Source organism: Macrobrachium nipponense, chromosome 23, assembly GCF_015104395.2.
Source record: "Macrobrachium nipponense isolate FS-2020 chromosome 23, ASM1510439v2, whole genome shotgun sequence".
Lineage (NCBI taxonomy): Eukaryota > Metazoa > Arthropoda > Malacostraca > Decapoda > Palaemonidae > Macrobrachium > Macrobrachium nipponense.
In genome coordinates, this window is record NC_061090.1 from 6,279,374 (window position 1) to 6,306,873 (window position 27,500).

The 27,500-nt window shown below is 36.3% G+C and overlaps 1 protein-coding gene across 3 annotated transcripts in view; it reads left to right on the forward strand.

The window, feature by feature from the left end:
- Positions 1–27,500, forward strand: part of LOC135196135 (relaxin receptor 1-like) — a 518,632-nt gene that overhangs the window by 420,710 nt on the left and 70,422 nt on the right. Inside the window, exon 1 of one of the 3 annotated variants that reach the window (XM_064222689.1) lies at positions 3,077–3,206. The exons of the other annotated variants lie outside the window; for them this stretch is intronic. The gene's annotated coding sequence lies outside the window, so the exon portion shown is untranslated. Of the gene's footprint in view, positions 1–3,076; positions 3,207–27,500 lie in introns of those variants that run through there. 3 annotated transcript variants of the gene reach the window in all.

Here is a 27,500-nt window from a genome sequence, read left to right on the forward strand (position 1 = left end):
TCATCCAATCCCGCTTCCGTTGCAAATATTAAAATACGGTCCGAGTCCTCTTTGGAGGAGGGAGGGGGTGATGTTTGGGAATTGGGGAAGGGAGGATTTTGTTTGTGTGTGTGTGGGGGGGGGGGGGGGGGGGTGGTTGGCAAGATCAGGGGTTGGAAGGGGTTTGTCGTTGAATTATTCAGCCTTGATAGAGATTTGTGGGCTCCGAACGCTCTTGTTATGTGTCAGTGGATTATTTCATTCACACAGTGAACAGGATTATGATTCCAGAACTCCTCAGATAATGCGAAAGTTATTGTTTTCTTTCAGCCCAAAATGATTAGACACCCGGATTAGGTAGGACTTCTTGGTCTGCGCCCCCTTGAAGGGGAAGAGGTTTAAGGGGGGGGGGGGGGGGCACGGTATCAAGTCCCTGCATTCGAGAGATTAAGATTAACAGAAGGCATAAAACTCCTTGTTCGAGAATTGGCCCTTTCAGTTCCAGAACGAATTCTCCGAACGTTTACTCGAATTCAACTGCGTCTAATTAGAATGAAGAACTGATATATTTTTCCAGCAAGTCTTGAAAGACCATTTGTTTGGAGGGAGAAAGGAAGGCTAATTGAATCGGAGTGGAATACATTAATTCGATATAATGATGCCCGAGTATTAATTGATACCAATTAAACTCCTCGTTAACGGACAGCCTTCGTAGAAAAAAGGAGTGGAACGCCTAGTTCCTTCTTCCTTGTAATTCAGATACACGTTTGATGCATCTCTCTCTCTCTCTCTCTCTCTCTCTCTCTCTCTCTCTCTCTCTCTCTCTCTCTCTCTCCAGTTTTCTCGCTTTTTTCTCCGTAGTTTTCTACGAAAAAGAACTTCCTTTCCTCTGTATATTTCCTCTTTCTAAATCCTTTTCGCCCTATTTTTCTGCACACACCCATTACGTCTCTCTCTCTCTCTCTCTCTCTAGTTATCAACAAAAAAGGATTTTCCTTTTATCTCTAAATTTTCCCCTTTTTAAAACTTTTTCTGCCTGTTTCTCTGCACACGCATTACGTCTTGATCTCTCTCTCTCTCTCTCTCTCTCTCTCTCTCTCTCTCTCTCTCTGAATTTCTGTTTCGCTAAAGCACTAGCATGTATGTACGTTCAAACCTCTTGACCTTGGCTGTTAACCTTTGAGCTTCGTACCTAATCGATGTAACCGAGTGTTGTTAGACCAAGCTACTCTCACACAAGCACGAACAGCCAGCAAATCAAACTTGCTCAGAATATCTCAAAGTACAGGGTGATTAAAAAAGAATGACCCTATTTCATGATCAAATATTTCTTAAGTAAATGTATGAATCAGAATGAGGGAGTGGGTGTTTGAAAGATCAGATTTCCCAGTTTTCTATAAGTTGGAGCATTTTTAAATGAAAAACTGCCTCAGCGATGGATTGGTCGGATAGGGGCCCAAGACAGTGCTCTTTGTGCTTGGCCTCCTAGATCTCCTGACCTCACAGTTTGTGATTTTTTTCTCTGGGGGTTTGTATAAAAAAAAAAAAAGTCTTTGTTCCGCCATTGCCAACTGACCTGGAAAACTTAAAACATCGAATAACAACAGCGATCAATTCAATTGATCCTGATGTGCTTCGACGTGTTTGGGAAGAATTCTCATATCGTATTGATGTTGTTCGTGCTGCAAGGGGTGACCATATTGAGCACTTGTAACATGTGAAATAAAACTTGACTGTTAGTAGAATACTTGTATTATAAGTTTTATTTTTTGCTATTTTTCCTTCATAAAATATTTAATCATGAAATAGGGTCATTCTTTTTTAATCACCCTGTATTTCCGGACACTTCAAAGCAGAGTTGCAATTACTGATGTATAGACTGCGTTGAAAATCTTTTCCAGCTTTTCCCAAAATATGTCGGAGAAATTTATCCTTTGGTAAGACCGGGCTCATAACTTAATACTTCAGCGTTCAGATTCCAATGAAGTCAAGTTCCGCTTGATAAATCACTTCTGGATTCACTTCAGTGGCCTCTGCTCCTTATGGCGGCCAGTAAGATGAGTTCATGGGAGAGCCATTTGCCCCATGATTTATATGGATACGTTTACGCGAAGCTGCTTCCCGATAAATAACATTAGATTTATGGAGGAAGACGGTTATTGCGAGCTCTCGAGGGAAAAGTACCTGGCCATCTTATGTTCAGGTTTCAGAGAAAGCTTCCTTATTTTCTAACGAGGTTCAAAATCAGTCTTAGGAACATTTTCTCCGTAGAGGGGTAGTGCCGTCAGTGCATTTCATACGGTGCACTGCATGCCAATAAAATGTTCTTTGCAGCGTCCCTTCGGTCCCCAGCTGCTACAACCCCTTTCATTCCTTTTACTGTACCTCTTTTCTTATTCCAGTTCTTCCACCTTACTTTCCACTTTCTCCTAACAACTGTCTCGTAGTACAAGGGCCAGGGCTCTCCTCCTATTACACCTCTGAAACCTTTTTACTGTTAATTTCGGATGCAGCGCTGAATAGCCTCATAGGTCCCAGTCCTTGGCGTTTGGCCTAAATTCTCTCTCTCTCTCTCTCTCTCTCTCTCTCTCTCTCTCTCTCTCTCTCTCATATTCTAAATTCAAAGTTCACTCACATTATATCATGTGTAAGTTACCTGTCTTGTTTTGTCTTCAAAATATCCGTAAAGTTTGACGTACAGTGATGCTCAAATCTCTTGCGACATAACTACTACTTAGGATTTCGTTCAAAATTCACTAACTGGCAACTAGCATGTTCTATATTTATCTATTATTTCAATGCGGAAACTCGATTATTGTATACAATATGGACATAATATGTTTCATAAGAGTGAAATCTGTCATATTTATGTCAAAACTGTAAGAAAATGTCATGTGTAGCAAATTTCAGAAAAAAACTCTTTCGAAACATTTTCAAAACTCGTTCACACATCGGTGAAGCATTTCACCAAAATGAAGTCGTCATCAAGCATCAGTTCAAATGTTAAATAAAAAAACGAAAAAAACTGTCATAACATTTATAATGCTCCCAAAGCCAACATAAAATTTGAAATGGTCCCATTTGATTGTTTTTACACCTCAATTCTGAAAAAAATGTAAATATGCATATACAAAAGTAGAATGCGCCCACCGATAACGTGTGAGGGGAGCGTGTGTGACGTATCATTAGTGTCGGTGCAACAACAACCACCACCCAGTGTAACATAGGTAGGTCTACACTGAGTAGCGACAATGAAATTATCTTTAAAACATTTACTTTATATGTGTTAGAAGAATATTATGATTTTCATACATAATTATTTGTTATAATTCTTAAATATTTCAAAAATGATGGCATACTAGCAAATATTCGCCTATACAATTATTCTTTTGTCAATGCCAAGATATTGTTTCTATTAACAATTTCTGGCCATAAAGCAAATGAGGTTATCTACACATTCTTGCACTTCAAGTTACCTTCTGAAAGAATAAATTATACACCAAAAGCGAGCAGAAGGACTTTTAAGAAAATACTATTTTAAACCAGTTGAAAAACAAGTGCTCCATACGCCTTGATATTAATACTTATGATATTTTGATTAATAGCCATCTTCTTCATATATCAAAATTATCAGCATCTTTTATTACTCAAAGAACAGGTAATCTTTGCAAATAAAAACATTAGTAACAGATTACATTTCAGAAGGCTTAGAATATTTTTTTAGGCCTATAAATCATTTTGCAACATACAGCCAGCTTAAACACAGTCTAAAACTTCAACATTCCTACTTTGAAAATGTTGTCATGACTGTTGAGCTTATTAGGTCTACTGTCATAATGCTGCCGACGTTCTGGTTATGTTGACCAGTCCGAGGAGCATGTTAAGTGTGCTTTCATTGATGGCACCGCTAACCTTCTCACACCGCTGTTTGAACTTCAAATCACACAGATTACAAATCATACCAATTCATAAAAGAGATCATATTTATATAACCATAAGGAAAATAGGGCTAGCTGTGAATTCGCAAACCTGTCGACACGTATGACATTAGAAATTTAAAAAAATGTTTAACACTACTTGGCAACGTCACGTTGAGTCTGAGAATCTGGACGATACAAAAAGAATCATGTTGCATGAGATTTGAGCCCAACTGTACCTTCGAGTTTTGAGTTTCTGTCTGGTTTTGTTCAACTTCGTTGCTCAGATGTTTTCCGTGAGTGATGAATAGGAACCACTCAGTGGGTGTTGGGGTTGACTTGAACACTTCGCATTATTACTGATTTCTCTCTCTCTCTCTCTCTCTCCTCTCTCTCTCTCTCTCTCAGGTTTCGTAAAATTATGAGTAAGAGCATTATGGGGGTTAGTCAGCTATTTCCAGTTGCAGTCTGTTTCAAGTTGCTGTCTGGGGCTTTGGGGAGAGAGAGAGAGAGAGAGAGAGAGAGAGAGAGAGAGAGAACAACATAGGGAAGAATTTCGACGAGGCCATTTTTTAACCCAGTGTGGAACAATTCATGGGGTATTCTCTCGTTTTGAAAATCATTGGCCTAATAATGGCAAGAGAGAGAACAATATTTTAACAGATACTTCACTGTAGGCCTAAACCCCATGTTGTGTTATGGTACGTTATCTAGAGATCAGTTGTTTGATTTTTGAATCATTTGATATCTCTAAACGTATTTATTTTCCGTAGCTTACATTATGGTAATCAGATTTTATTTATTTATTTATTTATTTATTTATTTATTTATTTATTTATTGATTTTCTAATAATGCAGAAAAGGGTAAGACTGACAAGAATCTTCTTGATCAAAGGCTGGGAAACGGGTGAGAAGACAACACACCGTCGATATGGCCGGCCAAGATGTACCCAATTGGAAAAGCTAGGAAAAGATATATTTCCCCGTGGAGTATAAATAGACTCCCCCGCTTTCGAAGTCGTGACATTTAAAAGGAGTGTTGTCAGTAAACTCCGACATCCGAATCGTGTAAGATTTCAGAGTGTGGGCAACGAACGATGTTACAAAGCCTAGTGCCGAGTTTAAGGGATGGGATACATTGCTCGTTGCTTGTATTCGTCATTAGTTGCTCTTATTATTATGTTATAGTATTGATTATGCCAATGTGTTGTAGATACAGATAACTTGAATTAGAATGTCAAACAACGAAGAAATGAAATATCTTATTTGGTAGAATAATCAGCAAAGGAAGCAAAGAAACGAGGAGTCCGCAAGAACTTCTGGTTTTAAATATGTATATGTATATATATATATATATATATATATATATATATATATATATATACATATATATATATTATCTTTCTTTGCAATCTTAAATCATTGCAGAACCCTTGTTCCTCCGATTAATATGCTGATTATTCTTCTAAATAAAGTGTTATTTCTTCGTTAACTTTTACATTCAAGTTCGTTTTCCTAATCTGTAAATCTTAGGCACCATTGAAAATGTACCATAATAATACAAGCATATGTATATATATATATATATATATTATATATATATATATATATATATATATATATTTAATATATTTGTATGAAATATTTTTTTACGTACTACATATATAAGGAACATTAAATCATCACAAGAATTACACAGCTAGACAGGTTGGGAGGTGCAGATGCGACACATCAGATATGGAAATCGCATAAGCAGTAAGAAATGGCTTGCAAAGAAGAGTATCGCCTGGTTATCAGTCTTGCTAATATCAAGATTGCCTCTCTCTTCTTTGGCTTCTAATGCTTTGAAACTTGTACTTCCTTTTGCCCCCTGCCTTTCTTTGTCCTTTCTTTATAAAGGAGTTTAACCTTACAGCTTTCTAGGCAGTGCATAGGGGTTTGGTAGTGAGGGCTTTTTTCTTAAATAAAGGACGGAAACTGAAGCAAAACGGTTTGAAAGGTGGACAGGTATGTGGGAGGTAACAGAAGGGAATAAGTACACAGTAAAGCCCCTCTTCTCCCTTCCTTTTATGTCAAAGTGTTTCCCCACTGGTCAAGAGGGTAGATGACCTTGGGAATTTATCAGGGGGAAAAAAAGCCGAAGTTAAAAAGAGGCAGCGTGAACACTTCTCCTGTATTCATTCGTCGTCAAAGCAGTTTTTTTATTTGCAAATTAACGTCTGACAGTCTCATGGCAGTGGATTTCTATATGTGAATTCACGTGCGTACTCTCCACTATGAAAAAGGGGATGCCGTTAAGTGTCACCCTTCTATTACTATGCCTACTGTCTTTAATAGATCTTATTGCTAGCGTCAGTCATATTCTTTCATGAAAAGGGTCATTCATTTTTTTTCCATTCACCATTTTAGCTAAGACGGGAAGACGCCAGGAGATAATATTTAAACGTTTCTACACAGATTTTATTGACAAGGGAAGATATTGCCGACTTCGTGCTCTGTTTCCCGCTTATTTGGGCACCCTGGCGTTATAAACGTTTAATGTTTGGCCTGTCTTGGCGGTATCTCATTTCCTTACTGACGAGACCCAGCTTGAAATGCAAGGGAATGCAATATAAATGTTAGGCAAAAGGCCAAGCGCTGGAACCTATGAGGTCATTCAGCGCTAGTAACGAAATTGAGAGCAAGAACTTCTTTAAGGTGTAACAGGAGGAAAACTTCGCAGTTGATCTATGAAACAATTGATAGGATAGGGTGGAAAGTAAGATGGAATATAATATGAAAGTAGGCACAGTAAAAGGAATGAAAGAGGTTCAGCTAATGGCCGAAGGACCGCTACAAAGATCATAAATAATACCTACAGTACACCACGTTAGGTGGGTGCAATGACGGCACTTCTCCTGTACGGGGCTAGTCCTGCGTAAATTATTGATTGACGTGGAGAGCTGTTGAAGCTTTTTATAGAAGTGTCTAGCCACCGTTTAAAAACCTGTCAGATTTCATTTAACCTTTTTTCCATCGGTGCTGAATCGCACTTTTTTTCCTCGTTTTCTTTCCTTCTGTGCTTCTTCCTCTTCTGTACTGGGCGATTGCTCTTCCTTGTTTCGAGCCCCGGTGACATTCTGCTCTTCCAACGAAGATTGCTACTTTGCTTGTGATGATAATACTAAGAATAAACAAGTAAAACATGATGCGCCCTGTGGGAAATTCTCAACTACTGTAACTCAGCCGCCTCCTTTGAAACTTTCAGCCACGACATGTTGGTGGCCTATGTTGTTGGCGTCTATTGCAGTACCAGACGCATGATCATGGCTAATTTAACCTTAAATACGATAAATCTACTGTGGCTAAAATAAAGAACTGCAGTTTGGTATGTTTGATGTTTGGGGGGTGGATGATCAACAAACCAATTTGCAGCCCTCTAGCCTCCGTAGATTTTAAGATCTGAGGGCGGACAGAAGAAGTGCTGACGGACAGACAGATAACCATCTTAATAGTTTTATTTCACAGAAAGCTAAAATGGGTTGCGCATTTCGTTGCCTCAGAATCGAATAGATAGTTAGAAATATAATTCAGTGCCGAAAAGAGTTTATCGAAGTGGTCCTCTCGGGTGCGAAAGGTCGTGGCACCTTTATGAGCCCGGTATCTCGAACTCCATAAATTTTTAGTTTTATATTTTATGGTTGGCTCTCCAGGGAGTCAGAGCTATCATGAGTGTCACCTGTCCATTAAGAACGGGGAAAAGTAGTAAAAAATATTGATGATTGCATTTTCTTGACGTATCTGGAGGTGAACTTTTCATTTTTTTCGCTAGAAATGTCAGTTTTGAAATAAGTTCCTGAAAGACCCAGTATATTTGTATAGTTCAGTACGAAACAATTATATTATATTTTTGTTCTGCGCAATTTTGTGCTCGCGATGTATTCAGCACTTATAGAATAATCAAGGACAAAAAGTGGTCGCGCTAAATATTATTTTTGCCTTTATATAAACCCTTCGTTTACCCACAGTTCAAAAACATTGTTCCGGGTGTGCTGGGACTCGGGAGGCGATAGTTATAAAAACGTTCCGGGGTTTTCGTCATTCTAGATTTCGTCTTACCCGATTGTTCATCATATAGTACGTAGTACATCCCAGTAGGGCAGGGCCGTCCAACCCCATGCCCGTGGGCCAACAGTGGCCCGATAGAGAAAAATAAGTAAAAGTATATATCTCTTTTATACCATAGAAATTAGATTTACCGCTAATGTCAGCATTCCCATTCAATTTACATTTGTTTGCATTAAGATTTGGCATGTAAATAAACTCATGTTTGCTTTACTTAATTAAATATATTTCTTTGAATTCTTCTGAAGTAAGTCCTTGCCATTTCCTTATTCCTAAATTCTGAGTAATATATATAATATATATATATATATATATATATATATATATTCTATATATATATATAGATATATATATAAATATAATATATATATATTGAGTACATCTTGACAGCACCAACAGTCTGCTCCGATCCACTGCCGTGATCATACTCGGATGATACCGAGAGAAACGTTGGCCACTATATTAACTTATAATTTGACTTATTTGTTCATTTACTGTAACAAATAAATAAATTTGTAACAATTATCCCTGAAATTGACTGCTCCTGATGAGTAATATCGGCGCAATACTCGCCAGTTGTAATAGCAGAGAGAAAGCTGTTTTTAGAAAAATAGAGAAAGACTATTTACAAGTTGAATGCAGCTGATGCAGCAATATCTTTCAATAAGACTTATATATATATATATCAATTACATATACATATACATATTTTTATGCTGCTACTTTCGTAACGCATATTTCCTCTCTAACAATGAAATGTTGGAGAAATGTTTTGTAACATTTTCAGATTCCTTATTTAGCTTAGAGTTGTAGGATGTCTAAAAATGTATCTTCAGATTTCGATAACATAAAGTAAAAGTTAAGATAACATAGAATATAATGTAGAATATGAAAAGATAAAGAGATTAACATTGTCCTTTCCAAGCTAGAAATTGTTTCCATAACTTGTCATCGCCTTGAGATTAGGGGAACTCGAGATCTCCGTTTTGTTTTGGAAGCTTGTCAACACGTCTGATAGGGAGTTCTGTTTGGAACATGTAGAGAGCATACAACGTACAGGACTGGTTTCAAACATGTATGTCTTTGTTAAGGAGCCACGTGAAGATTTCACCCTGTTCCTATGGCATTGCATCATCTTTTCATAAGATCGTTCTAGAACCTTCTGTTTAAGCATACGTCATCTATGGGAAGTTTGTGACGTCACTCAAAAGCTTTATTTTAGATTTCGTATTTCTTCGAGTTTAGTCATTAGTGCTTATTGAGGAATCTGAACAAACATCGTACAAGTGTGTAACGGCGCCTTTTCTTTTTTTAAATATGTTGGTGAAATTTTTGAACTAGCTGAAGCAGAAAGAAAATTGGTACCAAGGTAATGTGTTATTGAAAGCTTATTAGTTGCAACTAATAGGTACAGTGATTTAGTGAAACATTTATATTTTTTCACATTTCAAATTTTTATGCTTTGTTTTTGTTTCATTTGAAGTGATTTTCTTTTTGTGCATTTTTCCATTTTTCTTACTGAAGGGATTTTTTGTGCATTTATCCATTTTCTTATTGAAGTGTGTTTATATTCATGTTCTGTGTGATTGATGTTTTTTGCAAATTTGGTATTCTCCACATTTTTCTGTGATGTGTTTTCATTTGTATTCACAATTTGATTAACTTAGTTGTTTTCAATAATTAATCATTGCACATTTAATTGAATTTAACACTTGTGAATTAATTTGCATTTACTTAGAATTCCTTTCAAGTTTTATTGTTGTTTAGCACTTGTGAATTAATTTCCAAATTTTAGTTATTAGCTTAAACTTTTGAATTTCGATTGAATTAATTTTCTTGAATTTTGTGATAAATTAATTTTGATTTAATTTTAGTTAATTAATTAAAGAATTAATTAAACTTTGCTTTGTTTTCAAGTAATAGTAAATTTCCCTGATATTGTGAGTTTCACTTATAAATTTTGAGTTTAATGATAATTTTTTTTATTTAAAATATTTATAAGTGTTTTCTTTTTCACCAGTATATAAGTATATTTTTGTATAGGTAGAAACAGAGAGTGGCAATAGAGCTGTTTTCCTTCAATTTACTTGAAGTGAGTTAGAACCAGGGAAGTACTTAGACTTCTGAAATCAGGGAAATACTTAGACTTTGAAAATTGTTGATGGAATGATGCCCTTTAATTAATTTAATTACACATAAGATTACCTCACACCTGTTTTAATGAATTTAGTCTGATTTTCTGCAATACTAGTAAGTTGTTTAAGGGGTCAATGTTGCCTTTAGAGTATTCAGTCGTATTTTAATTGTGATGATAGCTGGCTAAAATAAGATTAACGTAGATGCTGGCTTTCAAAATTATTCATATTATCTTGCTGAAATGCAGCACTTGCGGGCACGAAGACTTGGACATGTGACTCAGCAAATCTGGAAAAATTCCCAGATTAGACTCAAAATAATAAGGAAGACTTCTTGCACAAGTTACAGTCATTCAGTTTTCTCTAACACACTGGGGAAAAGGAACTCTAGTGTTTAACTGAGGTATGCACTGAAGACTTAAGCTTTACCAAGTCACAAGGGGAAGCACATGGCCCGATGAGGACAAAGGGCTTTTGATGTAAAAGTGATACAAGGGAAATTTGAAAATGAAATTAGCAAGAGGTGTCTTGGAGAAAAAGGGCTGGTTTGGAGTTTTACACTTTGTAGACGTACCGTAAATCCTTGAGTCTTGGACATGTGTCGTGCTCTGAAAATATTCCCACCAGCGTTTGGATAAATGGCTGACTTCCCGTCAGAGGAGGAGAAGAAGGCGCGTCCGCCTTGCTTTAGGTCTAGGTTCGACTGAGACAGATGCTGGGTGCCTTGGAAATGCAGGGATTTCACACACAGCCTCGGGCATTGCCTGAAAGTGAAAAACAACAACCAGCAAATTTGGAAGGGAAAAGGTCTTATGGTAGGAGTCCCTAAAACCCATATCGAGGCCTAGCTAATCCCGTGACTTGCCCGTCTTACCCTAAGATTCAGCCTGACCCGGAAATTCCTTTTCACCCTTCCTACTGCGTGTTCTCTCCTAAAATCAGCTGATTCAGGAGAATACATAGCTTCTCATTTAGAAATAAAATGAATTAAATACTGCTGGGAAGACGGGGTGATCAATATTTGTAACAATATATATATCTACATATATCTATATATATATATAAATATAATAATATATATATATATATATATATATATATACACACACACACAATTACTTATATACATTCACACACAGACATACATACACACAGGTGGCACGCTTGACTTCTTGTTTTTTCTCTAATCAACATGGACGGTGCACCTGACGCGCAGTGCACTGCTTAAGGTTCTTTGCAGCGGCTATCTGGCCCCCAGCTCCAGCCACTTTCATTCGCTTTACTGTACCTCCAATCATATTTCTTTCGCCGTACTCCCCACCCTCTCTTAACGACTGTTTCATAGCGCAACTGCGAGGTTTTCCTACCTTTACACCTTTCAAACCTTTTATTTCTCATTTTTTTTACTTTAAATTTTGCTATCCGCCCTGAATGACCTTATTGACAGGTCCCAGCGCTTGGCCTTGTGCCTTGTATATTCTATTCCAGGTGTGGGCAAACTACGGCCCGCCAAATGTTAGTCAATTTGACAGAGCAAGGTTATTATGTCTTTCATATGTGCTTCATATGAAGTTCCTACTTTAAATCACTTATTAAAATTGTTTCCCAACTGAGTTACCTTGTATTTCAAATAAATGCATTTCCTGTGAATTTTCTACGGCAATTTAAAATATTAATTGATGAAATTTAATTTATTTTTTTAAAGCTTTTATTTTCTCTATTTTAAATATTAATTATTTTGCTTAATATACTATGCGGCCCTATAGAATTGTGAATTTTTTAATGTGGCTCTTGCACTGAAAAGTTTGTCCACTCTTGTTCTATTCTGTTGAGTGAACCTGGACTAGATATTTCACATATCATATACACTCGCACATACACGAAAGCGAATAAGATCGTTAGGATAGCTTTTGTTAATACGAAGACCTCCTCCGCAGATTGTAAGAAAATGTAAAATCGGTCATCGAACGATGAATTCGGTAGGGATAGATGGAACCGCTATGCTTTCATGTATTGTTTGTGTGCTGTAAAAATACTGAGAGAATCATTCTCTCTCTCTCTCTCTCTCTCTCTCTCTCTCTCTCTCTCTCTCTCTCTGTTTACATACCTGAAGCGGATAGTGTCAAGTGTCTTTAGAACAAGGGAGACATCCTTCATTCAGATGCCAAAGGATTTAAGTCTACTTCTATCATAAGAAAAACTTATTGATGATACAGATATATATATATATATATATATATATATATATATATATATATATATATATTATACACGTATATATGTGTTTATGTGTGCATCAACATAAGCTTCTCATGATGGGAGGAGACTTAAAAAGTCTATCATCACAGGCACATTAATCCTGTGGCATACACACACACACACACACACACACACACACACACACACACACACATATATATATATATATATGTGTGTGTGTGTGTGTGTGTGCGCGTGTGTGTGTGTGTGTGTGTGTGTATTCTGTCTGTCTGTCTACCTGTGTATAAACAAGTAATCGACATGAGCAGGGAGACCCATATACGACATGTGCGATGTCCCATCGACCGTCCACGGAATCGACCATTTCAAGGAATCGACAACAATTCCTGAGCTATAAATCATACATCATTATCATCGTCGTCGTCGTCTCTACCTTCATTTGGAACTTCCTCTCAATAGAGATACCGTAGGCCGGAAAGCTCCCCATCATCCCATTCTGACCTCCATAGACGCGGGGGTCTCCCCCTCCCCATTATAGCCCACCCCACTATCAACCTCCTCCTCCTCCTCCTCCCGTTCGTTATCTCTGTTTTCAGATGTACAGCATTTTGAAAAGATCTCGAAGTGGAGGGGCTTCCCATAGGAATGGAAATCAATAGGATTGCTCGGATTGTGGTAGACTCCTGCTGGGGATCCTGTGGCTGGAGAGATATGCTGTGTTTCAAAGACCAGGTGATTGAATATTTTAGCCCCTCTATTAGGAGACCCCGTGTTACAAGAATTTGATGCATCAGCATTTTGTTTTCATTGAGGGAAAATGCTAAGTTGCACGGCTTAATCATCTAATATTGTTTAGTTTGTAGACTAGGGAGTGTGATGTTATAAAGGGTCGATTATTCAGATCTTTTCAATCTCTGAATCTGAGAAATTATGTGAAAAACTCATTTATTCATTTTTTTTAATCTTGAATAGAAGTTCTGAATTTGAAGTCTTAAAAGTTAACATTTTATGGCCTTTGTAATTAAAGACAGAAATGCGATTTTCCAGAGGCTCAATGATTCAACCCTTCTTGGTCTGGTCTATGTAATTGTGGAAATAATGTTACAAAAACTTAACATTTCAGTATTTTTTTAGCCCTTGCAATTGATAATATTAATATATTTTAGTACTGAATGGGTCAAAGCTTTTTCAACCTTGTAGTTGAAGATATTACTCGATGAATCAACATATTTTTAGCCACTGCAGAAGATACATTCTTTTCAAGTAAGTCATGGTAATGCACAGAATCAGAAAAACATAAAAAAAATAAGAAAAATTCTGAGTAAGTTCCCATTCTTTCTAAATTTGAGCTTGCAGTACCAGACTCTGAAGTGACCTTAAGGACGGATACCATCATATGATTTTCAATAACAGGTTTTGAGTGGTGGGCTGATGCACTCATGGTGAGCATCAGTAATATCTTTCATCGATTTGGAGGAATCAAGCGGGAAAAAGGTTCCATTACTTCTATGGTTCTTAAATTCACTAATGGCAACTTTTAGACTGGCTCAGAGTCAGATCAAGATAGTAGGCACACTGCTGAGGCAGCTCACGAGTTAGTTGTGATCTTGACTTCAATGGGGTTATGTCGTGCTTCTCTTTCTTGCATGACGTCTTTTTACCCATTGGTTTCAGTGCTTATCTTTTGTGATAGTAGGTCAGTAATAATTGTAATTTTGCAAAGAAATTTTAGAAAAAACATGTATAATCCAAAAAAGGTACTGCATCTTCGATCCCAGTAAAATTACATGAATATTTTACAACAAATATACTCAGAATTTTTTTTACTGATTTTAGTTGTTATCTGTTATGATATTGTATGAGCAGTAATTATAATTTTACCAAATAAAATAAATTATTAGAAAAAGCGTAGAGCTTGGTAAAACTTACGATTGTCTTGTAAAGGAGTCCCTAAAAGGGGTTGTGTAAATAGTCCCTTTCAACTTCTCTTGGAAAGTAGGGAGAGTTTTCTATAATTTTCTTTTTCTTAAAAGCAGCAAATAGACGGACAATCATAAATGCGCAAAATGGGTGATTGTGCATACATAACCGTTGTGTATAGCGTTGTCAGTTGGTAAAAGTAGGTGATTGGGCATTTCTCCTTTTGGACAAATGAATGCCCATTAATGATGTACTGTCTGTAGCAGTGCATGCGCAGTCATCTCATTTGAGCCCGAGTAGAGCTGATGATGAGAAATTTTGGTCCGAGTTTTTGGACATTTACCGTTATCTACCAGTCTTGTGGAAGGTTAAAAGTGAGTCTTATAAAAACGGGGAATTAAAATCTGAAGGATATACCAGACTGATTGACAAATTAAAGGAAATAGAGCCAAACGCCAACAGAGCCATGGTTGTTCGGAAAATAAACTCTTCCCCCTCTAATTACAGAAGGGAATTAAAGAAGGTTATTAACAGTGAAAAGTTCGGAACTCGATCAGATGATATATATCAACCCTATCCACTATGATAAACGGACATTCACTATGATGGTAGGGGCCATATAAAGCAGAGTTGCAAGCATGGAAGATGCGTTGTTTGCAAGAAAAATGCAAGATACCAGTGTACTAAATCCCTAGTGCGATTAAATTTCGATTGAATTTTGATAAAGGTACGGAGTGTGCATTAACTTACCACACTGTCAAAATAATTTGTTTGCGAGGGGCTACACTTGCAGCATTGTAACAAATAACATTACCTTTTATTTTGGTTCTTTAAATTTTGCCAAGTAGAAAGAGAAAAATTATTACTATAACGTTTATGTATGAATTTTGAAAATTTGATAAAATACAGCAAATTTCACCACACATAGTCCCAGCATTCCCACATGGGAACAGTGACATAACTCTGAACCCCTTTAAGTAATATACACAGTTTTTTTCTATAGACGTATAATTATGGCAATAAAATATTTTTACAGAATTTCATTGGTCAGATAAAATATATATATTTCTTTCTACATGTAAAAATCATCCATATTTGACATATTTACATTAATTTGAGTATTCTTTATTTTCATATTGTTATCCTCAACGTGCATGTACTTAAGTAATAAGAATTTGATAAATTTACATTAATTTAATTAATTGTATACTAATATCAATTTTGTTTGAACGAGTCCTGTTTCATTATTTATGTAAATACAAGTTTTTTCGTTGCAGTACATGCTTCCATAATTAGGCATCAGAGGCTCTGTGGAGATATTGCTGCGGTAAAATTCAGCTCATCAAATGACTAGCCAGTTGCTAGAGATCGAAAGGCACTTGAAAGTCTGGCATTTGCCGATATTGCAGCCCTCATATTTGTATCTTCTTTCTTGATCAGCGGCGTAACTTTTTCTAGAAAATCGGTGAATGTAGAATGGTCCTTGTGTAAAAAGTTCTCATAACCCTTTCGGGAGGACACCAATATACCAGTCCTTTATCCACAATGGTTTTCTTGGAATCCTCGCTTTGAAGAGCGAGAATAATCGCTATGCAAGCAGCGCTCTTATTCATGTCGTCTCGTTGAGTTGAGGACGGTAACTGATGAATGGGGCAAACCTGACTTCTTGTGTGGGCGTTAAGCTAACGATTGCAAACTCGTTTCTTTGCGCATAATTGAATGGCCGTTTATTTGGCGCTTTACAGTGCATTTGCATGTCTTCCTTTTTCCATTGATGTGTTTATTTTCTTAAATTGGCCAACCTCAAAGTTTGCCGGGTCTGGGGGTGCTGCATATTGGTTTTTTTAGCCCGTCTCTCAAGGGTTAATTAAGAAAAAATTTGACAAAATTCAACTCTGGGAGGAATATTAAATAGATTTCAAGTGCCTTTCGATTTCTATCAACTGGCCAGTTCATCTCAGTTTGAGCTTGCAGCATCAGACTTCGAAATCATCTTAAGAAAATATCAGACCAAAAAAAATTTAACTCTTGGTGGAATATTAGAATGACTACATTTTTGTATTAAGTCAAGAAAAAAGTTCTGGATTGCTATCAGCCTTTCTCAGTTGAACCTGCCAATATCAGACTTTGAAATCATTTTAAAAGAGATTAGACAAAAACATTCATCTCTAGGAGAAATATTAGAATGATTACTTGGATTATATGGAGGCAATACCATAAAGAGTGGAAGGACGAGGACTGTTCAGCTTCATCTTATATTCCAACACCTTCACTGAGGGGGTTTACAGGGATGGTGACCTTTAACTCACAATACGAATGGAGGGTCTCCATGTTACAGAGTAAAAAATTGTTTTAGATGTATGGTACTTTGAATAGAAGTTAGGCTTTCTCTCTTTATGGCAACTGCAAACAAAATTTGGAAGTAACAAACTGAGTATCTGGGAAAAAAATTAATTATTGTCCTTTTATTTTTTACTGAAACTGATGTTGGTTTTTAAAAGACAAAAAACAAATAAATTGGTAGAAAAAAATCACGTTCATAGCCAATTACTTATTACTCATCACTACATTTCTTAATAAAATCTTTAGGTAAAACTCGCAACCAGGATGTCTGTACAACGTTGTTTCCTGATAACCATTCTATAGAATTCCACAGCTGGAAAAAGCGCGAATATTTTGAATGTGGTATCGAGAAAATATGTGCCGTAGCTTTGAAAAAAAGAGATAAAATAAAATTCTTCATTTTATCTATCTTTTCATTTCCTGTTGCATCGCAGAAACCTCGCTATATCTAAGTCCTCCGTTCAAATCTTGAGATTTTGAAAAGAAACGAAACATTGAGAATATCTGTTATTCGTTTACCCCCATCCCATGCGTTGAAAAAAAAAGGAAATAAAAAAGCAGCCATGGGATTCAGTTAATATTCCTTAGTCATGGCGGGTCGAGTCTTTCAGCAGCGAAAATAATCCTTCTCTCAGGAAAAACACACACACACACACACACACACACGAATATTAAGAATGGGAGTTTAGACGCAGGAGGAAATGAGAAGAGAATGGGTAGAAGGTGTAGTAAAACTCCACTATTATATAGTAACTTCATTACTATGTAAATGTTCTAAAGTCATTGCTATTGTATTTTACATAGCAATATGGTTATTACTATTTAATCGTGGATTTTTTTTTTAATTTTGCATAGGAATATAGTTAAAACTATATAATCGTGGATATTTATGACATTTTGCATAGGAATATAGTTATTCCTATATAATCGCGGATTTTTATTACATTTTACATAGGAATATAGTTATTACTATATAATCGCGGATTTTTATTACATTTTACATAGCAATGTGGTCATTACTATATAATCGTGGATTTTATGACATTTTACATAGCAATATAGTTATTACTATATAATCGTGGATTTTTATTACTAGTACATAGCATTATAGTTATTACTACTACTCTATAATTGTGGATTTTTATTGCACAAACTATTTTTTCGAGATTGTGAATTTCTTAGCGATGGTTAGATTGATATCCCCTCCATAATCTCCTTTGTTGAAACAAAGCGATCCGAAAATAATATTTTAAAAGTAGGAACAAATTATTCAAGCTCTGATATAGGGGTTATCCTACAGGGTGTCTGAAAAGCCTATAGTATTTTTTTTTTCCCCTGTTAGAGATAGTTCCTCATTGGACGAGTGGTTTACGTGCTCACCTACCGGTTCGGTAGTCCCGAGTTCGATTCCACGCTTTGCCAACGTGGAGTCAGAGGAATTTGTTTCTGGTGATTAGATATTAATTTCTCGATATAATGTGGTTCGGGTTCCACAATAAGCTGTAGGTCCCGTTGCTAGGTAACCAATTGGTTCCTAGCCACGTAAAATAAATAAATAAATAAATAAATAAAGTCTGATCCTTCAGGCCAGCTCTAGGAGAGCTGTTAGTCAGCTCAGTGGTTTGGTTCAGCTAAGATATACTTAACTTCTGCTAGAGATTTGTTGAACTTGTTCTAAAATGATATTTCATAGTCATAGTTCGTCTGCTGTAAGCATTCACTGAATAACTTTAAAATATATTTACGTAATAGTCGTCAAGCAAGGAAAAGGGAGGTCTTGCCAATGATTTATCTGAGGCCTCTTGTGTTTGACCAGTTTCTCATGGAAAGAATATTAACGGTGATCACTTGTCGTATGCTTTCGGGTCGCATTGTGACCCATTGCTGCTCCTACCAGCCTCCCGAAGTCTATGCACGTGGGAAAAAATATATAAATTTTACAATGCAAATGCCCCGTGAGGGGGATAGCGACCCTCAAGTGGTGCACTATAGACATTACTTAAGGGTCTTTGCTCTACCCTCTGCTAACAATTGTTTCATTGTGCAACTGCGAGGTTCTCTTCCTGTTACACCTTTCGAACCTTACTGTCAGATTGCCTTTCAGCGTTTAGCCTTTGGCCTAAATTCTATATTCTATATTATCTCCTTCTCTACATTGCAAATGTTAGGCATATACAAGTTTCTTTTTCAAGGACGGCGCAGTAACCCTAGTCTGGCCGCTCCTCTTAAATCTTTGGTCTGAAAAGGGGTTGGTTCGTGTTACCCCCAATAAACGAGGGACGAGAGAGCCTGCAAAAGTTAAGTTCATTAACTCATTCTGGGAAATGAGAAGTCTTCTTTCCTCTCCCTCCCATCCACAGACTTGAGCGAAGACCATTGTGTGGCACGTACCAAATCCTGTTATGCCAGCGCCAACCAATTTTCTTGTAAATTGCGCCTTTTGATGTCCTGCATTAAGGATCAAAATCACTTGCCGTAGATTATAGGAAGGCACGCGTATCGGTTATGTTGCAGCCACTTGTGTTGGCATTTTCTCATAATCTTTCGGAATATCCTCATTATCGATTAAGCATTTACCTGTAACTGCAACGTTAGTTTGCAAGTGTGGCAACGAAGGGTATTATCGAATATTCGATTTTCGAAAAAAGAACGTTTTGTTCTCTGAGTCTTCAATTGATGTTTTAGGAAACCAACAAGTTTCTATCTTTAAAAAAAATTAGGGAGGGGAAGAGTCTTTTAACTGTGCTTTTATTAGGTATAAAGTACTTAACAGTTTAGTTTTCTAACAAATATCCGTTTAAGATTCGACTTGTGGTTCGCAGCTGCGAAGACGATGTTTCGGACGCTCCAGCAGTCTTTTCGTCTTTAAGAGCGAAGGCGTGCAATCGTTTCAAGAAATGGCAAGTGGCTCTGCCATGTTGTTTCGCTTCTACTATACTATTACCTCTAGTGAGTCCTGTAACGGTCTCTACTTGGCATATATATATATATATATATATATATATATATATATATATATATATATATATATATATATATATATGTGTGTGTGTGTGTGAATGTGATATATATATATATATATATATATATATATATATATATATATATATATATATATATATATATATATATATATATATATGTATATATGTGTGTGTGTGTGTGTGTGTGTGTGTATGTATGTATGTACGTATGTATTATATAACATTATTTTTCTAGACTAGCCCGTACCTTAAAAGGTAAATAGCCTAAGTGAAAAGAAATTTTTTCCGCGTCAAACGTGAAGCGTTGAATTAAGTGAACAAATAATCAAGAATTAATGAATAATAAGGGGATCTTGTTTTGAGGCATTGAACTCTATTTACTGAATGAAATGGGTGTTTTCGAGTCGGGACGCACTAGACTTATCATTTTTTTTTTTTTTTTTCAAAGTGGTGTTTTTACTAGTTTTATCTGTGTTAGTGTTTTTTTTTTTCGAGAATTGCATTTATTTTTGTACCGTTTTTTCGATTCATGCATTTCCTCTGTTGATCAGTATTTTGCGTTATGTGTTCACGATTTGCATCGATTTTTCGATTGAGGTGTTGCTGCTTTTATCAGTTTTGTCGAGATGCATTTAGTATTTTCATAATTTTTCATGCGATCCATCGGGTAGTTTCATATTTTTACGAGAGTTCTATGTACTATTTTCATAAATTTTCCAGCGATCTATGTACTATTTTCGTCAATTTTCCAGCAATCCATGCACCATTTTCATTATGTTACCAGTGATCTATCTACTATTTTCATCAATTTTCCAGCGATCTAATTACTGTTTTCATAAATTTCCAGCTATCTATGTACCATTTTCATCAATTTTCCAGTGATTTATTTACTATTTTCATCTATTTTCCAGCGATCAGTATACTACTTTCATAATATTTCCAACGATCTGCGTCTTATTTCATATTTTTCCAGCGATCTATGTACTATTTTCATTTTCCAGCTTCCAATATACTATTTTCATCAATTCTCCAGCGATCTATGCACCATTTTCAATCATTTTTAGAACGATTTTAAAAATTATTTATTCTTTTTTTCCAACAATTTATTTTAGATCAACTCTTTTTCAGTCTTACGATTTTATTGACCAGATAACTTCGGTACTAGGAACGTTGCAAACCGTATTGTGGATTTATTTCCAACTTATCGACAACAACAAATACCGCAGTATTTTCAACTTGTCTGTTGGAGACAGTAGATAGAAAAATAGTTTTGTGTTGGGTTAGTGTATTATAAAGAGCCTCTTTTGTTTTTGTTTTTTTACTGTGTAGTTCATTTCAAGCATAAATTAACGCGGAAAGAGAGAGAGAGAGAGAGAGAGAGAGAGAGAGAGAGAGAGAGAGAGAGAAATGTTTTCTATCCAGTTAGAGAGAGATGTTTTTATTCTGAGAGAGAATGAATATTATCATAACATCCTTCAATATCTTTTGTAAAAAGAGAGAGGAGAGACGAGAGAGAGAGATAGAGAGAGAGAGAGAGAAGGAGAGATAGAGAGAATAAAGATTTTCTTTTATCCAGTTAGAGAGAGATGTTTTTATTCTGAGAGAGAATGAATATTATCATAACATCCTTCAATATCTTTTGTAAAAAGAGAGAGAGAGAGAGAGAGAGAGAGAGAGAGAGAGAGAGAGAGAGAGAGAGAGATTTTTTTATTCGGAGAGAGAGGGTATGAGTATTATCATAACATCCTTCAAATATCTTTTGTAAAATATAGAATACCTGGAAAAATCTTTCTGCGTTCCATTTAAAAGGAATATCTAAAAAACAGATTTGTCGTTTTGTGTTTGTGTGTGCTACGGACGGGCGAAAGAAACAGTCTGAGATAAATTGCCAATCGATGGAGAGACGCCATAGATACCTGTCAATATTACAAGCTCAAATTGAATCATAGCGAGGTTCCTCGGCTTCTTATCTCTTGATTTGATTTCTTGCGAGAGGAATCACACACGTTACTAGATGTATCCTATTCCCTCCCTCCATCGCCAGGACACAAATAGAAGATTGTTGAAGGTAAGCGAGCATCTGGAACATAAGTTTTTCTAGTGTTTATATCGTCGGTAAACAAAAGAGACGCGAATGATTAGGTTGTCCATCCATAATATCGGTGGTGGTTAGATGATATGTGGTTGTTGGTTTATGCAACCAGACTTTCTTTTGGTAGTGGGATGGTTCATCCAACCGGACTTTCAGTGGGTTGGTTTATCCAACCAGAATGTCCGTAGTATTTGGTTTATCCAACAAAAATTTCGGTTCTGGGTTGGTTTATCCAGCCAGAATATCCGTAGTAACTGATTTATCCAACTAGACTTTTGGTTCTGAATTGATTTATCCAACCACAATATCCGCCTTAGCGGCTTTATCCAACCAGACTTTCGGTTCTTGGTTTATCTAACCAGACTGGGTTGGTTTATCCAACCAACCGGACTTTCGGTAGTGGGTTGGTTTATCCAACCAGAATGTCCGTAGTATTTGGTTTATCCAACAAAAATTTCGGTTCTGGGTTGGTTTATCCAACCAGAATATCCGTAGTAACTGATTTATCCAACTAGACTTTTGGTTCTGAATTGATTTATCCAACCACAATATCCGCCTTAGCGGCTTTATCCAACCAGACTTTCGGTTCTTGGTTTATCTAACCAGACTGGGTTGGTTTATCCAACCATAGTATCCATAGTATTTGGTTATCCAACCAGACTTCCGGTTCTGGGTTGGTTTATCCATTCAAATATCCGTAGTATTTGGTTTATTAAGCCAGACCGTCGGTTCTGGTTTGGTTTATCCGATCAGACTTTCGGTTCTGGGTTGGATTATCCAACCAGATTATCCGTATTTACTGGTTTAACCAGCCACTATCGGTAGTGGGTTGGTTTATCCAACCAGAATATTCGTAGTAACTGGTTTATCTAACCAGATTTTCGGTTTTGGATTGGTTTATCCAACCAACCAGAGTATCCGTAGTATTTGGTTTATCCAACCAGACTTTCGGTTTTGAGTTGGTTTATCCAACCAGAATATCCGTAGTATTTGGTTTATCCAACCAGACTTTCGTTTCTGGTTTGGTTTATCCAACCAGACTTTCGGTTCTTGGTTTATCCAACCAGACTTTCGGTTCTTGGTTTATCCAACCAGACTTACAGTTCTGGGTTAGTTTATCCATCCAGGATATCAATAATGGGTTCAGTAATTTTGAACATCAAGATTTGTATCTAATAGTCTTGTTGACTCCAAAAGAATTCCTGTTCGTATATATCAGTAAATTCAATGATGGGTCCATATAAAAAAACAATATTTTCAATATTTAGCTCTTTAGTCTCTAAGTATTTCTGGAACGAGTTCATAATATATAACAATGTTTGCATTGTGGGTTCGTTTAACATACAGAAATCTCGTTAAGGATTTCCATTATCCACTTGAAATGTGTTAATTTATTTTAGTGATCCAACAAGTATATTGATAATGGGTTCCTTTGGAAGTGGATTTATTTGTCTGCGTTTTTGAGCGCTCATTTTTTATTCTTTACTTAATCAATAATCTGAAATTCCCGGAGATGAACGTCTTGGCATTTCGAAAGACTATAGAATGAGGTAAGTGTCTCCCTTTCTGTGAATTACATTTGATTAAAAAAGTATCACTCGGTATATTATTTATCGAATTATTTATTTTTGAGAAACTCGTGATGGGGATGACGGCGATATTGAATCATCTCGTCGTCGGTGAGTAAAGTGATGTCGGATATTGAAAGGAAAGACTAACCATTAGAGCATGTTATTAATCTCTCTCTCTCTCTCTCTCTCTCTCTCTCCTCTCAATCAATCAAAATTTCTCGTCATGCTGTGAGTCTTACCTCCTTCAAAGACTCCCTATCTCTCTCTCTGTATGTAAGTATCTATCTATGTCCGGTAGTAGTGTGTGTGTATGTGTGTATGTATATATATATATATATATATATATATATATATATATATATATATATATATATATCTATATATAGTTCACAGGAGAAAAGAGAATAAAACCCTCTGATTGCTTGATAATTATTTCTCCTTCCAGCAGGCCTCTTTAAGAGCTTTTATTATAACTACACAGAATACTTTCACACAAAAATCATTGACATTTTTTTCACTGGAAAAGAAAGAAACTACAGGAACAATTGTCAAAAGTAAAATTATAGGGTGTTTAGATCATAAACGAATGGTCAAGAATTAACAGTTCAGAAAAGTTGAAAGAGAACTATTCAACGATTTGGTGATAGGTCATTTAAAACCTTTCTCTGAATGTGTACTGTTGGAAAACAATGTGAAGGAATAAAGGGTCTAATTTATATATGCCCTAACTAATGTGGAGGTTTTATGTTTGCTAAAACTTATGCAAGTTGAGCTGCCTCTAAATAAATTTCTCTTCATCATATCTTTTTCTTTGAATAATATTTCTGTTCTGTTCCCAAGGATAGGATAGCCAGTTTTACACAAGTAAATTAACAGCACTGCTGGGAAAATTTGTTCTTTCCCAATATCGATATTGGGAAATTCCCTTATTAATAATATCTTTGCCGGTTTGTTTCGGGTAGAATTTGCCACATTCGCGAGGTATTTTGTAAACCAGGCCTTCTTCTTGTTTGGGGCTGTTGCAAATGATTGTCTTTCCTGTTGCGTTGGAGTAAAGTTTAACATTCTTGAAGGATAAACAATATCATTGAATGAAGGGTGGAAAGGGAGACCCAAGGTATTACTCATATCATATTCTTTTTTGGTGTTTGTTCTATAATATGCAAGTCTTCTGTTTCTTTGATTAGAAAGTGGTTTTTATGCCAATTCTGGTGATGTTATTAAACTCCTCGTATTGTTAAGTACATGGCTTTGAGATCTTATTCCTTAAGAGCACTTAGACTAGTTAGCCCTGAGTATTTAGACGAGGATTTTAGTAATATCACCAGAATTGGCATGAAAAACAACTTTTCGATCAGGGAAATAGAGATGTTTATTCATCGATAAACAAACATACACAACAAACCCAAATAGGAATATGATATGAGTCATACCTTGGTTCTCCTTTTCCACCCTTCATTCAGTGATATTGTTTATCCTATAAGAATGTTAAACTTTAAAGTGGCATTTTCTTACTCCATCGCAATAGGAAAGACAGTCATTTGCAACAGCCCAAACAAGAAGAAGGTGTGGTTTGCAAAATACCTCGTGAATGTGGCAAATTCTACCCGAGATAAACCGACAAAGATATTATTAATAAGAGAATTTTCCAACATTGATATTGCGAAAGAACCCATTCTCCCAGCAGTGCTGTTAATTTACTTGTGCAAAGCTGTGGCTAACCTAGCCTTGGGAACAGAACAGAAATATTATTCAAAGAAAAAGATATGATGACGAGAAATTTATTTAGAGGCAGCTCAACTTGGATAAGTTTTAGCAAACATAAAACTTCAATATTAGTTAGGGCATGATTAATTAGACCCTTTATTCTTTCACATTGTTTTCCAACAGTACAAATTCAGAGAAAGGTTTTAGATGACCTATCACCAAATCGTTGAATAGTTCTCTTATAATTTGACCAATTGTTTATGATCCAAACAACCTAATTGTAACTTTGACAACTTCTTGTAGTTTCTGTTAAAGTGAGAAAAAATGTGTATGATTTTTATGTGTGTACTTATTCCGTGTATATATATAGTTATAATAAAACTCTTGAAGAGTCCTGGCGGAAGGCGAAATTTTCGACCTATTAGAGTGGTTTTTTTTCGCTTTCCTCATAAGGACTATATTGTCATATCTCATCTTCGTGGTACGAAGATTATATTTCTATATATATTATTATTTTATATTTTATATAATATATATATATATGTATATATATATAGTATTATATATATATATATAGTATATATATATATATGGAACCAAAACTGCACTCGCCTCTGTATTCAGATTCCCTTTCATCCCCCCGTATATATCTTTTGCCTTTTTACCTTTCCTTTGTTCCTCCCACCTCCTCCTCCTCCTTCCCTCCCTTCCAAAATACTGTGCCCTCCTGAGAGCCGCCCCCACGCCCCTTCCTGGTATGGCCGCTGTCACCATCATCCCCACTGTCAACACTGGCGACATCTTCAGTCAAACGCACACGCCGCACTTCCGGAAAATCCCCTTTGAAGTATCCTTTTGTGGCTTTGGGTGTTTGTTTGTTCGCTTTAAACAATCGCATGGTGAGACTGGTTAAGAAAGAGAGAAAGAGAGAGAGAGAGGGGGGGGGAGTGTGTGTGTGTGTTTGTTTTTATGAAAAAGGAGAAAGAAACTGTTTTTATATCGGGAGGGTGACAATGATTAGTATGTCTCAAAGACTTGTTAGTCCATCAGAGGAGAAATCGTATGCTCACTTATCTCTAGGAACAGGTTTTATTGTCCTAATGATTTTGTCTAGCTTTCTTTTAAACTCTCCCCACTGTTGCTGTTTACAACTTTTCTGGTGGCAATTTCTTCCATGTGTCACATATCTTGCATATAAACAGGTTCCCACAACGGGATGTGTTTTATCTCTTCAGTTCTAGTTTCCATCCATTATATCCTGTCTGGTTTTTGTTTAACGTAAATAGGTTACTGTTTACTTTTGTTATGCCTTTCAGTATTTTGAATGTTTCTTTTAGTTGTCCTCGCAATCGTCGTGTTTCTAAGCCATACATGTTTAGGCTCTCTAGTCGTCTTTGGTAACTTATTTGCCTGATGGATGCAATTACATGTGTGGCTCTTGCTTGTACCCCTTCTGATCTATTTATGTCTTTTCTTAGTGTTGGTGACCAAAACTGTACAGCATATTCAAGTTGAGGTTTAACTATTGATGTGTAGAGCTGCAGCAACGTTTCCTTGTTTCTGTATTTGAACAGCCTCTTTATGTATCCCACTAGTTTCTGTGCCTTCTTTTCAGCTTTTATTCAGTGTTTTGTGGTTATTAAGTCCTTGGTAATAAGGACTCCAAGGTCCTCTTCTTGTTCTACACTATTTATGTCGTTCCCAAGCAGCATGTAGTTGGCATGAGAGTTGTTTATTCCTATTTTTAATCCTTTACACTTATTCACATTAAAAGGTATTTGCCATCTTTTTTACCACTCTCCCTTTTTCTTAGGATCATTTCTTAAACTTTCTACTGTCTCTGGGTCTACTGCATTTACACCTAGTTTGGTGTCGTCTGCAAATTTGGCTATCCTGCTAGTTAATCCTCCATCAGTGTTATTAATATAAATAAAAAATCAATAGCGGGCCAAGTACAGAACCCTGAGGAACTGTGCTTGTCACATCTGCCGACTCTGATTCTTCACCGTTTATTACGACACTCTTGTTTTCTATTGGATAGCCAGTCTTTGATCCAGTCTGCTGTTTCACCTACAATTCCTAAAGCTCTAACTTTTGTCGTTAGTTTCTTGTGTGGAACTTTGTCAAAGTCCTTTTGGGAATCTAAGTAGAGTATATCTATTGCTCTACTACTGGTAAAAGTCCAAGAGGTTTGATAGGCAGAATCTGTTTTCTCTGAAGCCGTGCTGACTGTTTAACAACAGGTTGTTTCTATCAATGTGATCCACAATTTGATCTGCAATTATGGACTCAAAAATCTTACAAGGGACCGACATTAGACAGATTGGTCTATAATATCCTAGCTCTTCTCTTGGACCTTTTTTGTAAACTGGCGGCACATTACCTAATTTCCATCCTTTTGGTGCCTTTCGTTGTTCTGCCGTTGTTCTGTAGAGTTTGTATAGGCGAGGAACTATCTCCTCTTTTAACTCTTATTTTTCTCTTGGATGAATCTCATTCGGGCCAGGAGATTTGAACTTGTTTAGTTT